The sequence below is a fragment of the Gambusia affinis genome, linkage group LG19 (assembly GCF_019740435.1).
Source record: "Gambusia affinis linkage group LG19, SWU_Gaff_1.0, whole genome shotgun sequence".
Lineage (NCBI taxonomy): Eukaryota > Metazoa > Chordata > Actinopteri > Cyprinodontiformes > Poeciliidae > Gambusia > Gambusia affinis.
The window spans coordinates 7389594-7401808 of record NC_057886.1 but is presented as its reverse complement, the minus strand read 5'-3'; the positions used below and the strand labels follow the sequence as shown (position 1 = coordinate 7401808).

Here is a 12215-nt window from a genome sequence, read left to right as displayed (position 1 = left end):
TCAAGAAGAACTGTGAATTTAAAAGAAATTGAAGCGAAAAAATAATAATTAGGATGATTAATAAATCAGCTGGAGAGGTGTTTAATACATTCACATTTAATTAAAGTCATTTTTTTTAATGCATGCCTTGTTTAAGATTTCTTTTTGCTGGCGTTTAGAAATAGTTAATAACATTTTCCAATAACACATAATTACCTCGTCTTATTTTCACATTTTCGGCCAACTTTTAATTTTTTTTTTTTAACTCGCAGGCTGCTCAACCTGTCCACCTCCAGCGCCGGGTTCATGCGCAACTTTCCAAAGGGAACCCAGAATAAAGTGAATAAATGTTCTCAAATTAAATATTAGTTTGTTTGTTTTTTTCAAAAATTTTCAGTGTGTGACATTACACTAATGCAACAAATAAGTTCACTTATGTTTATTTTTTTTGCATATCTCTACCAGGTGTTCTCATACCGTTTGTGGGCTTTAAAAGTCCTAATCTGCACATTCCAAAGTAATTCTGCTACTTTATGACAGTCAAAAACGAACGAAGGAGGAAAACAGTGGACGTGCTCCGCGTAAAGGCGCCGCTTCGCATTAAATCCGGATGTTTTTAAGCCAGCCGGGGACGCTTGCAAAGCCTCAGTGGACCAAGACGTGATGCAGTTCTTTGTTCCTCCTCTCTCAACACCATTAATCATCGTAATGGAGGACGCTGTTTGGGTAATTAGCAGGGTAAAAATAATCAGCATTAGGCCAGTGTCAGTCACTTCTCAAGCACTGCTGCTATTGTTACAAACGGCATAGGCCATTAATTTCACAGCAATCAGACTGACGGCGGCAGTTTCCTTACGCTCTTATTTCACCGCGGCGCATTAACAAGCTGTTTGAATTTTCTTCTGTTGCGCAGGCAACAAGAGAATGGATTCGGGAACTCTGTGGTTCGGTTCCAGAAGGATCTCCGAGGAAATTGTTAAGATGCTGTACTTGCTGGTTGAATTTGGGTGTTTTAACCGGTGAGTTTAAAAAACAAAAAAACAAAAACAAAAACACAGAAAATTCTCACAAGTTTTGTAAAAGCCGGTCATATTTCGCATTCATGCCACAAGCCATGTTGGGGACACAACAAACAAACAAAGGTGTTCTGGCCAGATGTGGCCAAGTGGGAAGTTTTCAGTTGATGGTCCAGAAATAAAAATAAAAAATAAAAAAAAAGTCAGTTGAGAATTTCTGGTAAGACCACAAAAAGTCTCAAAATGTTAAAAGCTGTGTGGGGCAATTCCCAACGGACGGCTGCTTCGACCAAATATGAAGTCTGGGTGCTGAATGCAAACACCATTTGAAAACCACTTTTCCTCCACTACTATTAGATGCTACCTCCCGTTGGTATTGCACAGGAAATCAGAGTTTATAACATAACCAACCATGAAAAAAAGGGTCAAAAAGTTTGAGATGTGGCCTCAACTGTCTTCACTGAAACTGGACTGGAGATACACGTCATCTAGTAGACAAACAATTGCAGAGGTCGTTGGACGCACCTGAGGTAAATCAGGATTTGACATCTTTCCTCGGTCTCCAGGAATGTGATTGGTCAAAGGAATCAGGATGGGCTTCCTCTTGCCGTCACCGACCACGGCTGGGCGGGAGTCGTTGTTCAGGAGATCCTGCGGGACGAAGGGAACGTCTGAGTGCTGGTTGGGGAAACAGAGACATCTCTTGATGTTCTGTGCTTGTGTGGAGAATCCAGAACCTTGCAATTAAGCAAAGCTATCTAAAGGAAAAAACCGAGGCCCAACTGGTGACCGTCTAAAATCCACGCTGTGATTGTCTGTAACATGAAGTACGCAAGGTTCTTCTTCTCTACTCCTACCTGCTGCTGCGGATGCATCCTGCTCTGCATCTGGACGGGTTGCAGTTTGTCGTTCCGCTGCTGGTGCTTCTTGGCGACGCTCTCCTGCTCCCTCAGCAGAACCTGTCGCTCCGGCCTCGTTTTCTCCAGCGGGGGGCGACGCTGCTCAGACTGCGTCAGTAGGTGCCGTTTCTGAGATCTCCTTTGTTTCTGCGGACGGGGTTCTTGGTGGGCTACCGGCGCCTCGTTGACGTTCTGAGCGGCACGCTGCGGCTTCTTAGTGTTGCGCTGCATCAGCAGCAGCCTACTGATGGCCTGTTGCTGAGCCAGCTGTTGAACAGAGTCCTGGAGGCAAACCTGCGTCTGCTGGCGCTGAGGATGCGTCTGACTGTGAGGCTGTTGAGGTGGGCTAGACGACTGCAGCGGCATCTTGGATGCAATCTCTTCCTCCTCGGTTTCCTTCTTGATGGTTATAACCTTCTTTTCACTGAGAACGACTAGAGAAGGACTTGTTGACCTGTCGGGAGGTTCCTCCTTCACTCTTTTGAGAACGTGCGACGCAGGATGGGCGTCTCGGCTACCGTTTCCCAGCTGCATTCTCAGCTCCTCCACCAACCTGTGATTCTGCAACAGCATCCTGGTGAGTTCCGCAATCTGCTTGTCTTTCTCCTGCAGCATTCTGTCTTTGTCAACAGTCGCAGGAGGCGTTGCCGCGGCAATAGCAGGGCCCGCAGAAGAGACCGAGCTGCGTTCCTGCAGAGAGGTGGACTTTAAGGAGAGGCGACAAGGCGCCGGGCCGTAGCGTCGCCGCTCCTGTTTGACGGCAGCAGACGCCGGAGCCGTGGTGAGCGGCTGAAGGCCGGGATCAGAGGCAGCAGGGCTCATCTGCAGAGAGAACGAAATGAAGCGCCGGTAAATTATTCACATACGACACGTGATGAACCGTACGAGCCTTCTCCGGTTTATCACCGTTCCGTCCGTGGATCACTTTGACTGATATCAGTGCTGTCTATCCATTATATTGTTGCACGTTTAACATGCTGCCTAATGCATCCCACACACTAAGAGTTGCTATAATGTTTAATCACTTTCGTCGGCCTTAATGCAATCCCAAATCTGAGTAGGAACCCAATTAATATTAAAAACGTGGAAAGAGCTGCAGCAAGGATTTACTTCCTTACAAATTCCTCCTGCAGTTTTCTTTTTTGTCTCGTCACACTTCAAAGTTTCAGATCATCAATACATTTTAGATCAGAAAAAAGATGCAAAACTGCGTATTTAGGGAGAAAATAGCATTCGAACCAACCTACACTGAAAAATGACGTGAAATGATCTTAAATAATGACTAACCGCAGTCAGTTTGCTGTTTCACTCACCACACCCAGTCCTGAGTGCGGGTTAACATCTCTCCAAACAACAAATCCTCATCAGATGAGAAAAACAAAATCCCCGACAAGCATTAGTCTGGAAAGGGATGCAAATGTGTAACGTCTCTGGTTCACCACAGCAAGAGAGATTATCGACAAACGGAGAACGCATGGAGCAGCGGTGAACGTGCCCAGGAGCAACCGACCTTCAAAAGCTGCTTCAATGATCATCAACAAAATATGCCAGAAGAATATTTAAAGCATTGCAGGCTTCGTTTGCTTCAGTCAAGGTCAAATATCATGATTCAATAAGAGCTTGGCAAAGTGGAGAAGAGATCCAAGGTCAAGACTCCTACTGACCAAAAAGAAAATAAAGATCCATGTTTCAGGACAGAACAACATACTAATAGAAAAACGTGGAGGTGGGAGTTAAATAGCAACGTTGATGGACAGGAACGTCCCATTGTTATGGACAGAAACATGAATATCTGTCAGCTGAAGTGTTGACCATTAAGCCAACACAGTGATCCAAAACCCACCAACAAGTTCGCATCAGAATGGCTTAAAAATGTCAGACTTTAGGAAGTTTCACCTTAAACATGTCCTTCATCCTTTAAAGGTTTCCAGTATGACTGAACTGAAACCATTTTGCAAAGAAGAGGGGAGTAAAAATTTTTCTCATCCATTGCTGGTTATTGCAATGGATGGACTGATGGCAGCCATTGCCACCACTAAGCAGTTATTAAGTTTAGGGGAGAATTACTTTTTTCTTTCTTTCTTTTTAAAATAGGCTTGTTTGAATAGTGTTTTCGGAGATGCTCGTAGCATTAAAAATACACATGCAGTCTAAATCGTGACTGAATCTGGCTTTGAAACATTTTCCGCCAACACTTGAACTTAAAAAGTGTTCAAACTGAATCCAGCAAAAACGAACATAAAATGACGTAACCATGACCAGCACACGCACTTTCATGACACAGTTCATCTTGAAGTGAAATAATTTGAACCATGAGTGTTTCGTGTCTGACCAGTTCTCCCAGTGGGTCAGAGTTAAAGCTGATTTCTTCTGGATTCGCGCCGTTCGGCAGGCTGGGTCCGTCGAAGGGCTTGACGGCTCCGTCACGCCTCAACAGCCGCTGAGGAGACGGCTCACTTGCACTGAAACTGCCGCCTGCATCGCCAATACAGAAAGAGTCAAGCTAATTTAGTCTCATTTATGCCCAGCAGCGGTGTAAACAGTGAGGAATAAACCCTGACATGTAACCCTGGTTCACCTGTTTTGGAACACGGTCGTGCTCTTCCCAGCTCTGGCTCGCTGGTTCCCCCTGCTGTTGGAGCGGCGGTACTGCCGAGCTCCTGGTGCGTCCTCAGCCTCTCGATGAGATCCTTCCTGGTGCCAGAGACGGGCAATCTGCGCAGCTTCAATTCACGCTTTAGTTCTGCGACCTGGCGGCGGACGGAGTAAAGGACAAATCGAGAACGAGGGAGGAAAGTGGGGAAAAAGCGAGATAGATGAAGGGAGGAAAAAAAAGTGACCGCTGAAAAAGAATCAAAGGAGAAAGCGAGCAAGGCAGAATAATCTGTCACTGTCGCTGGGGATATATTTGATGGGGAAAACAGCTTGTTCCCAGCTTCAATTTCTGTTTACTTTAATGAAGTTTCACCTCGAAATAAGGATCTGTTTTTTCCTCTGTTCAGTCTCAATTAGCCTGGATTGCTTAAATACAACTATGTTGTTGCTTTCTTTCGTTTGTGCGGTTCCCCCGATTTACTTGTGTTTCTTAGTTAGTCTCCAGTTTACCTGAGTTCTCCCACAAAATGTCTCTCTTGTTCATGTCTGCTTTTATATTAAAGTGGTTTTCAATAAATGTGTGTCCAAGCACCGGTCAGAAGTCTACACACTCTTCACAGAAGCAGAATCCACCTAAATCGATTGAAGGAAGCCGACGCTTGACCTCAGGAAAGAAACACGTCGCACACTGTCAGACATGGTGGTGGCAGCATCAGGCTGTGGGGCTGTTTTGCTGCTTTCAAACCAAAGAAAACTGTGCAAAAACATTTATTTCCTGTTTGCTTTAGTTGTCCAGATGATGTTTATTGTCACATTTCACTCTAAATTTGGGCTGCACACAAACACAGTGACTGTAGACAAATTGTTCTTGGAGGGATTGATAAACCTGGATCATAAATCCAACGTTTCAGCATGGTGGTGGCAGCATCATGCATAGAGGCTGTTTTGCTGCCAGCGCATGGAGTATTGAGAAACTTTTTTTAATTATTTAAAATGAAACTAATCATCTGTTCTACCATGAAAAATAAATCTGTTGACCTCAATCCCTGATGGAACTATTATTAATATGATTTACTGATATTAATATTTTATTAGAAGTCTGATGTGTGCCAGAAAATCGTCATTTTAGCTTTTTTGAAAAGAAAAAAGAAACAATCATTAAAGTTGTTTTACAATAATTTCCCCCTGAAAAACGTTAAAAATACAAAATATTGGGAATTAATTTTTTTATTTATTCACTCATTCATTTATACACTTACTTTAATCTAAAGCAAAATCTAAACCTTTTTCTTTTAGAGATATATCAGGATACAACGCTCCACATGCGAAGGTAAATCTAGACATGACAGCTATAAAAACAAATAAAAAAATAAAAAAAGACTGGAGATGAACTAACCTTCATTTCGTCCAGATTCGGACGGAGCGATGAGACTCTTGTCCCAGAACTTGGACCTATGTGGATGCGAGGAGAGGAGTCAGGCGGGGAGGAAGTGGAGGTCAAGCCAGACGGAGAAGAGGAAGGAGGCGGGTCCCGATCCCTGTTGGTGATCCAGAAAGTCAAACATGACTAAACCGCCACAGAAGGCTGATTCACGGATCCGTACAGACTCTACGCATACGCAGGCGGCGGGGCGTGGTAGTTGTGCTGCTGCTGACTGAGGATCTGAAGCTGGAGGAAGAGCTGCTGCTGCTGGAGGATCTTGGCGTGGGAGGAGTCCAGGTCGGGAAGAGGCCCGGCATCTCCCTTCTTGTCAGGAGGAATGTACTGGTGGTACTTCAGCTTCTTTATCTAGAGGGGAACCTGTTCATTCAGCGTCACAAGATTCTCCCTCCAAAACCAAAGTGACGACACCTACCTTTGGTGCGTTGGCCTTTGCTGTCTTGTGTTTCTGGGTGGAGGGGCGCTGGGACTAAAAAACACAAGACAAGTAGGTTTTACCCAGACACTCGTGAAGCTCAATTTTTTGTGGGTTTTTTTTATTTTTTTTTATGCATCTTACCTTAATTTTAGGGACTCCAACAGTCTCCTGCACAGAGGAGTTTGGACAAGTGGAGGAGAGATGAAAAGGAAGAACTGACGGAGGAACCTGATGGGTGGTTGCAGATGGAAAGTTCCGGTTAAAACTTCGAAAGAAAGAGAGAGAGAAAAAGAAAAAGTGTTCTGGACGCATAACACTAATTGCATTTGAGCCAAGTATCCACGGTCGGATCCGTGTGGTGAAACCTGTCAGGATATTGTCTGCGTCCAATCCACATGCCCATTCCTGTAGGAGTGACCGTACCTCAGTTGGAGAGGCGAGGCTGCTGCCGGCCGGTTTCTCTGCTGGAGGTTGAAAGCCCGGAGGACGCTCCCGGCTTTCTGACTGACGTGGAGACAGGCTGTCATTACTGTCCTCGTCGCAGGACGAGTTCCCCCCCGAGGGCTTCGGAAACCGCCTCTCTAGGAGAGGCAAGGGAGCGGAGAGAGAGAGAGAGATAGTCATTTATATCTTGCTAATTTTAACCGCAGAAGAAACAGGAAGTGCCGGCCATATTGGAGTTCATGTACCTCATCTGCTTCGATCATTGGTGCATAAAGCCTTAAAATAACTGTATCTTTTTCTTTTATTTTTAGAAAAGTAAAACTTTTACTTTGAGTACATTTATTCAAAAATGAATCAGTAGTGTTATAACTGTTGGTGCTTCAGTAGCAACTTTTTTGTCATTAGCTCCAAACTTATTCCTCAAAATTCCACAAAGTCGGAGCATCCAGAGAGAAATGTTTGACCATTCCTCTTTGTAAGCGCCTCTATCATTCAACCAGAGTTCTGGTCTTATAGCATCTTCTCCTAAGTTGAATTTGTGTCTGAGGAACCGTTTTCTGTCTCGATTTGGTCAAATGTTTTGGATCATGAGCCAAATCTCTGAGAGTTTGTGATGCCGTGCGGTCTAACAGGGTTCCTAATGCCTTGGGAAGACAAACATTTTAGTTAAAAGGACTCAAGAGGAGCCACACACACCTGGAGTGTTTTCTGCCTAAAGGTTGTCTCTTTAAAGCACACAGTTCCAGTTAAAGTCCCTGTAAAGTTTGGCAAACTCCACATAAATGTGGTTTTAACGGGAGGAGAAAGCAGACACATTATTTATCACGGTTGTTATGGAGACGTGGAGAAACACAAGACATGGCACATTTTAACAGAGAGGCGTTTAACACTGCATGGTGGCAACAGCAAAATTAGCTTGGTTTCCGATTCAGCCTACCGACCACCGGCTAACAAAACCAACATTACATACAGAGCACAACACCTGGAAACCAAGGAAGTCGTTGATTACTAGTTGGAAACTACCAGAAACTTTAAACCAAAAATATTTGTTGAACGTGATGATTTATTTGTTTCAAAGGAATGAAAAGAGGGATAAATGTTTGTGCTGCTGGTAAATGGTTTTCCCCAAACTGACATTATACTGCTAATTCAAATGATTTCTTTTATACACATCCAAATCTATTGACAGCCCAGTCCGGCTCTGAAGGTTGCTGAGGAAGAGAGAGAGAAACAAAAAGAGAGAAAACACAGAGCAACTTCCTCTTTGATTGCCAACTGATGCCGGCAATTCACAAGGTAGCCTAGGCGACACTTTTCGAGGGTGACCCACACGCCTATCGGCATAAACATTTCACATTAGAGCTTATTTAGGAGGAGTTTTCCTCTCTGTTGCTGCTTCTCATTGCATTTTCTTCGCATAATGTTTTGCAGGCGGCCAATTAACAACCGGCGAAAACAACAGAAAAATGTCCCGCGTCAGCACGAACAGTCTGGACAGGTTGAGTCATCCTGCTGGACATCCAGGCTAATTGTCCCTCTTCTGGTGTACCGTAGCAAGTCTTTGACGGGATTCAGGGAATTTCAGCGCCTGCTAGGCTCCCCCGGGCCGCTGCGGCGGGTTTTCCTCACTAATAGATGTGTGTTATTTGATTACACGGGCAGACAGGTATGGAGATCACACTCCTGGCCGATAATTCACCATCAGCAGGCGATGATGAAAACACGACGTGGGGCTGATTTATTATCCTGTGATCCAATAATGCGCCGAGTTACCCACCGCTGTGCTGCATGTGTGCGTCTTGAGTATGTGTGTGTGTGTGTGTGTGTGTGTGTGCGTGGGTGTGTGGGTGTGCAGTTGTGTCTGACAGCAGCAACATGTACCATGCTGAAGCTCTGCACCGTGTCTCTGGTAATTCAATGAAACCCGCCGTATCGGAGCATCGTAGGTACGACTGACACGTGGCCTGTTTACATCAGGATCAGTTTTATTAGGGAAAAAATGCTTGCACATTGATTTCTAATCTCTTTTCTAAAGATTTCCTTTAGCACCGCTGGCCTTTACTGAACAGTAATTTGACAGGAAAGAGGGTTGAGAAAAGGGGAAGACACGCAGCAGACAACATTATTGTTTATTCCCTATTTGGAAGCTCATGTTTTCTCTGAGCACATCTCTGACTGAAGAGCCTCCTGTTTGTCCAGTGATTACATTTTAGGATTTCAGATGTTTCTTTTAGCGTCTTTCGTTCAGGGTGAATGTGCTCGATTGGGCAGATCTGGGCATATTGGAAAGTTGTTTTGAATGTTCCACTTGAGAATTACTCAAGTAATTCTTGAGTAATTCTCAAGCTTAAAAAAAAAGCTGATTTTTTAATTCTTTAGCGACCTGATTAAATCCCCCCACGCAATTCATAAACTGCTACAATCTTTTTCTTTTTCCAATCCTAATCCTTCACTTCAGCAGTAAGAAGAACACCAAACTACAAACAATAGGAATGTTCTGCATTATGACATCTCTGTATGTGGATTTTTAGCCATTTAAAGTGAAAACAAATTAAGCACTGTCCTAATTTACGCCTCACCAGAAATTGACTTTTTGTTTCTCAGCCTTAAAAAAAGTTAAAAAATGTCTTTGCATCAGTATGACATAAATTTCTCAGCCCTGTTAAAATTGAAATATACGTCCAAATACATGAGCAGAATTTTATTGGGCTGTATTTTTCATACTTCCTCTCGATTTTGACTCGTTTGCTGTTTAAAACCCAGAGGCTTGAGCTCGATAGCTTTGTCTGAGAGAGATCTTAATTCATTAATTAAGACTGCCAGTTGAGTGCCGTGCGATTACTTAAAGATTAAATCCTGTTTTCACAGGCTGCTCAAAGGTGACAGCAGCAATGGGAGTGAGGAGGGATTCTCCAACTTGTTTCTCTCCAGCAAAAACGAGAGCGCATAAATGATTAACGACGTCTCCGCGTTCGGGAAAGCCGAGGCGTCTCACAGTCGGCATCTCATTTATTTACAAAAGATGAGGAAACAGAGGTAGATGGTTGGTGAAAATGAACTGAACAGTCATTAGAAGTTGGAATTTCTGGTGGAAAAGGTCTCAGCAACCTTAAATCCAATATGGCTGCCATGTAAAAACAAAACAACATGTACGCTAGCGATAGCAGCTGATACTCCTTAGCCAGGGTTTACAGTTTTCACTCATTTTCAACACGCTTTGCTTTTTTTTCTGCTCGTTTGCCACATTTCTTCGAGACTTCTGCAGTCGACTGCAAACGCTTCTGCAGTTTTCATTAAAAACAGTTCAGCCTGCAGCATTCACACCGTGTTTGCACAGGAAATGCTAATTTTTCTAGCTGTCTTTTACAATCACCTTCAATATTTGATACACACAATATTTCACACACTCCTTTTTTTGTTGAAAATCGTGCCACAGTGTTTGAAAGCAAAAGCTGCAGAGACCACAGAGAAATAAATTACTAGCCAAGATTTGTTAGCCTGGTGGCTGAGGATAGCATTTAGCATTTGGCTAATCCAACTAATTTTGCAGCTCGGAACACAAGAACAGAGTTTATATGAAATTAGAGTTTGCTTATCTACGCTCATATTGCAGCTAGCCACAATTTAAAAATCAGCTGCTCAGTGAGAACTTGTTGATTGGGACAGAGGCGTTTTGCCAAAGTTTTGTTCCTGGCGTGATTGGGGGAAGTGTTTTGCAGATGCACCGGTGTTGCAGCGGTTTAGCGGTTTTTAAGTGGGCCGAGTTTGGGAGACAAATGGATCCTGGATTCATGTGAGGCTTATTGGAAGCTTTGAAGAAAAGCATTAGATCGACTTCCTGGACGTACAATGTAAATCTAAGATGATCGTGACTCGCATTGTTGTTTTAGTTTCTCTAAGCTTTTGCATCGATAACATTCGATGCGTTTACTCCCTGGATTTCCGGGGTTGATTATAATGTTACTCTGAGATTTGATCATCTTGACTTGCTTTTCAGCTGGATCACACCTCCCAGAAATGAAACGTGGCCAAAGAAAGGCAGAAAACTTTTCAAAGCTCCCTCTGTTGGCTAATGAACAGTATTTGTTAGAGCAGCCTGAACTCGAGTGGCTCCGCCGTCACTTACCATCCAGGATCTGCATCCCGATTGCCTCGGGTCTCCCTGACTCACTCCTGATCTTCTGTTTGCGACCGTGCTCAGACTGCAAAACAAATATTACAATTATCTAATCACATTCAGGTTAGAACATTGAGAATTTCTATTTTAGAAATAATCACATAAAGGCCAATGATACTGGCAAACCTGTCCAGATTAATGAATCCAAATCAGAATGAGGAACTGATCGAGTGACTGTAGGGTCAATTGCTAATGAACTTTGTTTCTGGTCTACAAACTCCAGCTGTTAATGTTCAAATAGTTGTGCCACTTTGCCTAAATGCTGTGAAAACACACGGGGCCCCATGATACCGGACTTGTAAAAAGTGGGTTGAGGTTTCTGCTGTGGAACTGTGACGTCAAAGGAACGTGTTATTTCTCCATAGACCAGACTTTCTCAATCCCGGTACCGCACTGAGCACAGCAGTGTTTTAGGTGTTCCCCCTTTCTGCCGCCACCTGACTCCAACAAGTGGAGGATTTAACAAGGAGGAGGTCATGGAGTCGTTTGGATCAGGTGTTCTGAAACTGAGAAATATTCAAAATATGCAGGGGAGGACAGGAGGACTGGAACTGAGAAACGCCGCCATTAAGGTGAAGCAGCTCTATATTAAACTCCATGTTTTATGAGTCGGATGTCACTGAGGGTCATGTGTCCTCAATACTTTTGGCAAAGTGGTGCCCTTAAGAGTTCGGTATTATTTTCAATTTATTTCTGCTATCCACTTTGTGCAAAGCTGAGAGCTGGATTAAATGTTTCAAACACTGGTAACCGAGATGCAATTTATCTACATTCCCACTTGCATCTCTATTAAATTCAGATAAAGTAATTGAGGCGTAACCACAGATTTAGTGAATGAATGTGCGTCGAACCTCATGCTCCTGTAACATTATTCATACTCTGAGCAGATGGTTATATTTCAGCTCATTTAGGGGGTTTTTTGCCCCCCCTTCAGATTTTCTCTATGACCCAGAGTCACTGGAATGATACCGCTTGTTGCTAAGCCTCTTAAAGGCAAACAAAAAAAAGGAAAAATGAATCAATTCAGGTGACTGCTCTGCTCACCTGTGCTCGATCCAAGCCCCGTCTCTGCTGGTGGAAGGCAGCTGAACCTTTAAGTGCTGGAAGGATAAAGACATGAAACGGAGAGGAAAAAGCACAGTGGGCATTAACGCTGCTGCATGCCGATTAATTCACCTGAGGAGAGCGAGACGGCTCCAAATGGATCTTCCCTTCATCGGTTAAGCACAAACAGAGTGATTGGTGG

General features: G+C 43.7%; 1 pseudogene; it reads right to left on the bottom strand.

The window, feature by feature from the left end:
- The window catches only part of LOC122821959, a 28754-nt pseudogene that overhangs the window by 2752 nt on the left and 13787 nt on the right, over nucleotides 1-12215 (bottom strand).